Source organism: Pteropus alecto, unplaced genomic scaffold, assembly GCF_000325575.1.
Source record: "Pteropus alecto unplaced genomic scaffold, ASM32557v1 scaffold341, whole genome shotgun sequence".
Taxonomy (NCBI): Eukaryota; Metazoa; Chordata; class Mammalia; order Chiroptera; family Pteropodidae; genus Pteropus; species Pteropus alecto.
The window spans coordinates 639,370-646,995 of NW_006430739.1; positions in this window are offsets into that span (position 1 = coordinate 639,370).

Genomic DNA, 7,626 nt, shown 5'->3' on the forward strand with positions numbered 1-7,626 from the left:
CCTATGGCAGTCCAATTGCTCCAGCATCATTTTTTCAAAAGTCTATCCTTCCTCCATTGAATTGCTTCTGCAACTTACTTAGCCAAAATCTGTTCAATATATTTCCACGGGTCTGTTTCTGAGTTCCTTGTTCTCTCCCATCCATGTGTCTACCTTTCTGTCCAAATCACACTCCTGATTACTGCGGTTATACAATAGGCCTTAATACCGAGCAGAGTAATTCCTCTTGCTTTATTTTTCTTTTTTAAAAGTTGTTTTAACTATTCTAGTTCTTTTGTTTTTTTTTCTATATAAATTTAAAGAAACATTGTCTATATTTACAAAAAAAAAAAAAACCCTGCTGGAGTTTTGATAGGAATTGCTTTTAACCTGTATTTTGTATTTCAGTGGGGAGCACTAACATCTTAGTATGTTGAGTCTTTTAATCTCTGAACATGGTATGTCTCTCCATTTATTTCGATCTTTTTTGATTTCTGTAATCAGCATTATGTAGCTTTCAGCGTAAAAGTACTATACTTGTGTTGTTAGATTTATGTTAGTCTTTCTTTTTTGGAATGATTATAAATGGTATTGTGCTTTTAATTATAGTTTCTACATGCATGTTGCTAGTATATAAAAATAGGATTGATTTTTGTGTATTGGTGTTGTATCCTACAACATTGCTAAACTCATTACTCATTTTGTAGATGCCTTGGGAATTTTTTATATAGACAGTCATGTCATCTGCAAATAGGGACAGTTTTACTTCTTCCTTTCCCATGTGTATATTCTTGGTACCTCCTTTTCTTGACTTACTGAGCTGACTAGAACTTCCAGTACTACGTTGACTTCTTCCTGATCTTAGAGGGGAAAATATTCATTCTTTCACCATTAAGTATGATGTTAGTTGTAGGTTTTTTATAGATTCTCTGTATCAAGTTGAGGAAGTTCCCCTCTGCTTTGGTGAGCTTGAGCTGCCATAACAGGCTGTGTGGCTTATGGTGGTTTACTTTTACTTTTTCACAGTCCTGGAGGCTGGAAGTCCAAGATCAAGATACCAGCAGGGTTGATGTCTGGTGAGGGCTCTCTCTTTGGCTTGCAGATACCAACTTTTTGCTGTGTCTTCACATGGAATTTCTTCTGCGCACATGCCAGGGGGGCAGGGAGAGAGAGAGAGAGAGAGAAGAGAGAGAGAGAGAGAGAGAGAGAGAGAGAGAGAGAGAGAGAGAGAGATCTCTTTTTATAAGGACTTTAGTCCTGTTGGGTAAGGGTCCTACCCTTATGACCTCATTTAACCTTAATTATCTCCTTAAAGGCCCTCTTTCCAAATACAATCACATTGGGAAGGGTAGGATTTCAACATATGAATTTTAGGAGGACATAATTCAGTTCATAACATATTACTGAATTACTGAGAATTGTTTTTTTTTTAATCATGAATGGCTATTGGATTTCGCCACATTTTTTTGCATTGTTCGATGTAATTTTTCTTTTTTAGCCTGTTGATATAATGGATTACATTGATTGAAAATATTGAATCAGCTTTGCATACCTGGAATAAACCCAAGTTAGTCATGGTGTATACATATTTATATATATTGCTAAATTCTATTGCTAATAAAGAATATTTGTATCTATATTCATGAGAGATATTGGTATGTAGTTTTCTTTTTTGTACTGTCTTTGGCTGTGGTAACAAGGTAAGATTGTTCTCATAAAATGAGTTTGGAGTTTCTCTCCTCTTATATTTTCTGGAAGAGAATGTAAAATTGGTGTTAATTATTTAAAACTTTGGTAGAATGCACCAATTAAACGACCTGGGCTTGGAGATTTCTTTCTCAGGAGTATATTTTAAACTATGAATTCAATTTCTTTAATGGTCATATGGCTATTCATATTCTGTTTTTCATGTTGGATAACTTTTGGTAGTTTGGCTTTTCAAAGACTTGGTCCAATATATCTAAGTCATCAAATTTATGTGTGTACAGTTGTTCGTAGTATTCCCTTATTATTCTTCTGATGACTGTGGACTCTGTAGTGATATCCCCTGTTTCATTCGTGATATTGGTAAATCGTGTCTTCTTTTTTTCTCTCAGTATTGCTAAATGCTTGTCAACCTTAGTGATCTTGTGAGAAAACTTGTTTTTATTTCATCGATTTTTGTCTTGTTTCTTGTTTTGAATTTCATTGATTGTTATTATTTATTATTTCCCTTCTGCCGGTTTGGGGTTTATTTTGCTCTTCTTTTTTAGATTCTTAAAATAGGAACTTAGACTATTTATCTGAGACTACTCCTTTTCTCTAACGTATGTATTTAGTGCTATAAATTTCCTTCTGAGCACTGCCGTAGCTGTGTCTCACAAATTTTGATGTTGAATTTTGATTTCTACTTCGATACCATTGTGGTTACAGGACACGTTCTGTATATTTTCAGTTCTTTTAAATTTGTTTAGGTTTGTTTCATAGCCCAGAATATGGTCTATCTTGGAGAATATTATGTAGACAGTTGAAAAAAAATGCATATCTCTCCGTTGTTGGGTGAAGTGTTCTATAACTGTCAAGTAGATCCTGTTGGACGATGGTGGTGTTGAGTTCTTCTACAAGATCCTGTTGGACGATGGTGGTGTTGAGTTCTTCTACAAGCTTCTAAAACCTCTAGGTTTTTTATCAATTATCAAGGGAGGGCTATTGAAATCTCTAAATATATTTGTGGATTTGTCTATTTCTCTTCTCAGTTCTATCAGTTTTTGCTTCACATATTTTGCAGTGCTGCTGTCTGGTGTGTACACATTTGGGATTGCAATGTGTTTCGGTGGCTAGACCTTTTTAATATTATATAATGTTCCTTTCTGTCTCTGGTAATTTTCTTTGCTCTGAAGTCTGCTTTATCTGATATTAACATAGTCGCTCCTGCTTTCCTTTGATAAATGTTTGCATGATATTGTTTTTCTGCCCTTTTATTTTCAACCTGACTATATCGTTATATTAAAGTGAGTTTTCTTGTAGACACATATAGTTGGGTCATGTTTTTCAATCCACTCTGTCAATAGCTGTCTTTTCGGAATTCCATTTTGATTTATCTATAGTGGTTTTGAGAATATCTATTTGTATAGGTTTTCTTAGTGGTTGTATTGCGGTCTACTGATGTCAACACTTTGCCAGTTTAAGTAAAACGTAGAAACCTTACCTCCATTTGTCTCTTTGCTTTCCCTTACTTTATAGTAGAATTGTCTTAAATATTCTCTTTATATATGTTTAGAATCCCATCAGATAATGTCACAACTTTTGCTTCAATCATCTAAGATAACTGAGAATACTTAAGAGGGTAATAGCTTTTTATTTTTACTTGTTATTCTTTATGCTGTTCTTCATTTCTGATGTTCCAGGTTTTCTTATTGCATTGTTTACTTCCTATTTAGAGAACTTCTTTTAGCCACCTTTTTTTTAGGAGAAGTGTGCTGGTGATATATATATTCTCTTAGTTTTATTTCATCTAAGAATTTGTTCTTTTCGCCTCCATTCCTTAAGGTTGTTTACTCTGAGTATGGAATTCTGGGTTGATAATTCTTTTCTGTTAGCACTTGAAAAATGTTGTGACACTTCCTTCCCACCTCCATGATTTCTGAAGAGAAAGACACTGTCATTCAAGTCATTGTACTTTGCTATCAACTGAATGTGTGTGTGCCCCCTCCAAATTCATATGCTCATCCTCATCCCCAATGTAATGGTATTTGGAGGTAGAGTCTTTAGAAGGTAATTATGTCATGAAGTTGGAACCCTCATAAATGAGATTAGTGCCTTTAGAAGAGGAGACATGAGATAGATGATCTCTCTCTTCACCATGTGAAAACACAAGATGACAGTAATATGCAAACCAGAAAGAGGGCTCTCACCAGAACTCAACAGTGTTGGCACCCTGATCTCAGATCTCCTAGCCTCTAGAACTGTGAGAAATAAATTTCTGTCGTTTAAGCCACCAGCTCTGTAGTATTCTGTTATAGCAGCTTGAGCAGTCTTCCTATGTTTGTTTGTTGTGTTACGTCCAGTGTTCATTAGTTGTCACAGATAGGACCTGGGAGGAATAGCGCTATTCCCTCCTGGCCAGACCTTGAAGTCTCTATATTTTATTAAGCTAATAACAATAATAAGAACAACAAACCATATTAAATACTTACTGTAGACTAGATACTAGATACTTTGTCTTTTAAAAGCTTTCTCATTCCATTCATGCAACAACACTATGAAGCAGATATTAGCATTCCTATTTGACAGATGAGAAAACTGACTCTCAAGGTTGAAATGACTTGCCTAAGGTAGGTGACCTAGAGCTATCTGGCTCCAGACTCTTGTCATTAACCTCAGTGATGAAAGGCTTCTTGGATCTAAGAACAAGCAGACTGCAATGGGAACAGAGAGAGAGGTGAGATTAATTCTCAGGAGCAACAATCAGCAAAGAGAATGGACACAAAGATTTCTTGAGCATCCACTTCAGTTCAAGCACTGTATTAATCAGTTTACGTGTCATGCCATCAGGGAAATCTCCCTAGACGAGATGACATTGCACTAGGCCTTAAAAGGTAAGTGGGAGTCACATAGGTAGAGAAAGGAATGAAACAAATTATAGGTAGATGGAGCAGTATGAGCCAAGTCACGCAGACTGGAAAGCACAGGAGGAACTCAGGGAATGGAGACCACCCTCTGGTATCTGGTACAGGGGGAGGTGTAGTTGGAGCAGTGGGCAAGGCCAAGTTACAGAGGATAACGAGAAGTAAGAACAACGTGTCCTGGTCGGATGAAAGGTCTAGACAGTTCTGTGGGCAGCTACATGTCTCTCTTCTTACTTGTAGCTTCTGAGAAGTGCTTTATTTTTAAACTAAAGAATTTAGTTCCTGAATACATAATATTAAAGCTCTGACTACATCTGATAATTTCAGATTAATGAAAGGGAAAGCCAAACATTGGGAAAGGTGTGCTTCCTGGAGAAAGGAGTGAGGAAAGGGACTGCAAAGCCAACTGGGTGGCTGGATATTCCCGTTACTCAACTCAGAGCTCACCCAAGACAGCCTCCACACCACCACAGCCCCAGGCTTTCACATGCTGTCACTCCAAGGGAGAGGGAGGATGAGCCTCCAAAGAACTCAAAGTCCCTGTCCCAGCCAAAGGCTTCTCTTCAGTCCAGAAAGAGTGAATCTGCTGTTCTCACCTCTGTCTAGAATCTTCCACCTCTCTGGCTATGGGGCATATCTACTCTTAAAAAAGTGGAGGTGTGAGAGCTGGATGTGTTCAGCTTGGAAGTTTCACCAGGCTCAGACTAGTGTGTAGCAGGGGCTCAAAAGAGATTCCTCGAGTGACTAATTGGCTAATTGCCCCTCAAACTAGCAGTGTGCAATCTCATGCACATCATATTTCTCCATCCTTTAAATCCTCCCCACCCTCTGCCAGGCAGGGTTTCTAGTTGCACTCCACCGATGAGGAAGCCAAGCCGAGGCTTCTCAGCAGAAGGTGGCTGGACTGGACGCAGCTGAGCCTCCAACTTTTGGCTTATGTGTCTACCCAATAGGACCTCCCATTCATTTCTGCCTGGCTTTCCATTGGTCACTTGGCCTTGCCTGACCATGAAGTCCCAGCCTCTACTCTCATGCCCTCCAAACCTCCTTAAGAGAGATAACTAGTTTCCATTGGTGCCTTCCTTGTCAAACTTAAATCCTCTGGGATCTTTCATCCCCAGCATCCCCATTGGCCCCTGAACTGCTTGGTGCCATACTGGACTCTTGGGTGATTCCTGCATTTGGTTCATGAGGAGAACCTCATTGTTCCGCAGTATCAGGATGTTCCTCATGCTGAGGTTTCAGAAGACCTACCCAGTCCGCAAACAGCCCTTGCACCCAGCCTGCGGTCGCAAGTGGCCAGCTGTGGTATAGCGGAAGCAGCCGTGTTTTGGGTACCAGATAAACCTGGGTTTGAAGCACAGCTTGGCATCTTACTTGCTCTGGGTCCTTGGTCAATCATTGTACCCTATCCCTCTGAGTGTGGTTCTTAGAGAGATCTACAAACTGCAAGGCATCTATGTCCCTCCTGCTCTAACCCCACATGTTCCTGGAGCCACTAGGCAGAGGGAGCAGATGATGAAAGAAGCAACTATGGCCAGTGGGGCCTTGTTCCACCACCATTCCTAGAAATCAGCCGAGAGGGGATATGTGTCCGGCTAGTGAGACCGTCCAGAGTTTCCTCGGAACACTGTGAAGTGAGTTTGCTCAAAGGCTCAGACAGCAGCCTGTGTCGTGCCTATCCATATCTCACTTCAGGCACCATGGATGGTTTGCCCAGCTGCGGTCCTGAGTGCCCATCAGATCCTCAGGGCGAAGGCACTGAGATCTGTGCCAGCCCTGAAAGGATTGATAGGGGTAGGCAGGAGTAGAGCAGACAGGAGGAAGGGGCAGCTGGGAAGCAGAGCAAACTGAGAAGAGAGTTGTGGGGGGTGGGCAGGAAGGGCTCTGACACCTCAGAGATGAAGCCTGCTGAGGCCCCTGATCTGGAGGGCAAGGTGAGTCCCACTGCAGCCCCTCACCGCCTCCAGCACAGAGCTTCGCCAGACCCCCTTTGTAAGAACAGCCAGCTTCTCTAGGAGTCAAACAGGAAGAAAATCCATCATTCTAAAACAAACAAACAAACAAACAAACAAACAAAACCCAGAAATTTCCTGAAGGAGCAGAAATGAAATCTGGAAGGGAAAAGATTTTAGCAGATCTGATATGGGCTTTTTAATCTGCTAGCTGATATCTCTAAACTAATTTCCAAACAAAGAGAACAAAGAGCCAGCTGGGCCTCCGGGGACACACATATTTTCTAACTGAAAAGTGCATCAGGTTGGATGAGAGTAAACAGATCCACACCCACAGCGTGATCCTCCTTGAGCAAGGCACAACAGGCCCGGGGTGGCCAGGGAGGAGTAGGGGTGGGAGGATGAGGAGGGAGGCCATTGTCAGTAATGGGTGCACCTCACTCTTTGCCTTAATGGACTGGTTATTTTCTAAATACTTTCTTCCCAGCTTTTCTGGGTTCACACACACAGACATACCCTGATAAGGAGGGGCTTATATCTACTGGGCCAAAGACCCGGCTGGAGTGTCTGAAGACCAGGAAGTGAACTATGGCTCTGCCATCCCTTCCTTTGTCTTGTCCAGCTGTGTGACTTTGACCTCTGCCCAGTCAATCTTCCAGAGCTTTGGTAAGGAGCAGAGTGACAGGGGCCTGTGACATATTTGGGGAGCTAAAAGGTCTGTGCCCCTAGGATACAGGAGTCTCATGGCCATTTATGGCTGCCTAAGGGCAACTTGCAAAGAATGGCTCAAGTCTACACAAGGCCAGTGCTGCCCTCTCTTTTCCTACCCATTCAACCAATCGAAGAGCCATGTTACTGCAGCATCTCCAAGCGTCCACTCCAATACTTTTCCCTTGGGAAGGCTTGCTCCTTCAGCTTGTCCCGCCTGCACTTTGCAACCAAGGCGTGCCCCACACATAGTCCTGACCGTGTCTTCTCTGCTCCAAACCTTACCATAGGTTCTCATCGTCCTCTGGATAAATTCCAAGTCCCTTAGAATGGCTTGCAACACCCTGCCGGATCTGGCCCTGCAACGACTTGACCCT